The sequence below is a fragment of the Mastomys coucha genome, unplaced genomic scaffold, assembly GCF_008632895.1.
Source record: "Mastomys coucha isolate ucsf_1 unplaced genomic scaffold, UCSF_Mcou_1 pScaffold6, whole genome shotgun sequence".
Taxonomy (NCBI): Eukaryota; Metazoa; Chordata; class Mammalia; order Rodentia; family Muridae; genus Mastomys; species Mastomys coucha.
Window position 1 is genome coordinate 47,719,405 of NW_022196912.1, and position 998 is coordinate 47,720,402.

General features: G+C 35.1%; 1 protein-coding gene across 2 annotated transcripts in view; it reads right to left on the bottom strand.

The window, feature by feature from the left end:
• Prkar2b (protein kinase cAMP-dependent type II regulatory subunit beta) overlaps positions 1-998 on the bottom strand; it is a 104,143-nt gene that overhangs the window by 8,631 nt on the left and 94,514 nt on the right. The window lies entirely within an intron of this gene.

Sequence of the window (998 nt, forward strand, 5' to 3'; positions counted from 1 at the left end):
AAAAAAAAAAAAAAGTCCCAGTACCGTTCCCTCCCTGTAGATGGCAGGATTACAAATTCAATTAAGTAGACAGGACCAGACCTGAATTTTTATATAAAAACAAAGTAGGACAGACACAATCTGGCAGTGTATTCTTTGTAGTATTATTTTCTTAAATATCTACTTCAGTAAGACACAAAGACACAGAAATAAATGTACTGGTTCTGATGTTCTTAAAGTATACATATACGGAAATGAAAAACTACAAGAAACACTGTTAAAAAGAATTAATCCAGAAAAAATTCATTCATAAAAATACACATTTATTAGGCTCTTTTTCATACCTATATAATATCAGACTTTTCCTTTGAAAATGTGAAGGTACAAAGAAACTATATTCTTGACTGGGATCTTTCCCGAGAGTTTACCATGTTTATAGTCTAATCCTTTCATATTTTTATGATCTCAGGAAATGCAGAACTTAATTTAGGAATGACAGAAATGTTTACACAAAGTAGCTCATAAAGTTATTTCCCCCCAAATGTAATATTCCAGAAATTCTCATAAAGTGTTTTCATTCTTATGTAAATATCCCATAATCACATAGTTTGGTATTCACCAATGAATAATTATATCACTTTAGTAAAATTAAAACTGGGTATTACTTGATCAATACTTTGTTATGCCAATATGCTATGGATATAACTCTAGCCATGATGAACTGAATGTGCCTGTCCTCAAATCTGTATGTTGCAATCCTAACCCTCAGCATGGCCCTTAGGAGACAGGCCTTAATAGGTGACTCGGCCATGAGTATGCAGTTGTCATCAATAGAATTAGATAATTCTCATAAAAGACCCTTGAGAAACACCTTGCACCTTCACTAAATGAGGACATCTGGGAGCTAGCCGTCTACCAGACACCAAAGTTCTTGTGCCTGAATCTTAAGAGTTCTTAGCCAGGCAGTGGTGGCACACGCCTTTAATCCCAGCACTTGGGAGGCAGAGGCAGGTGGATTT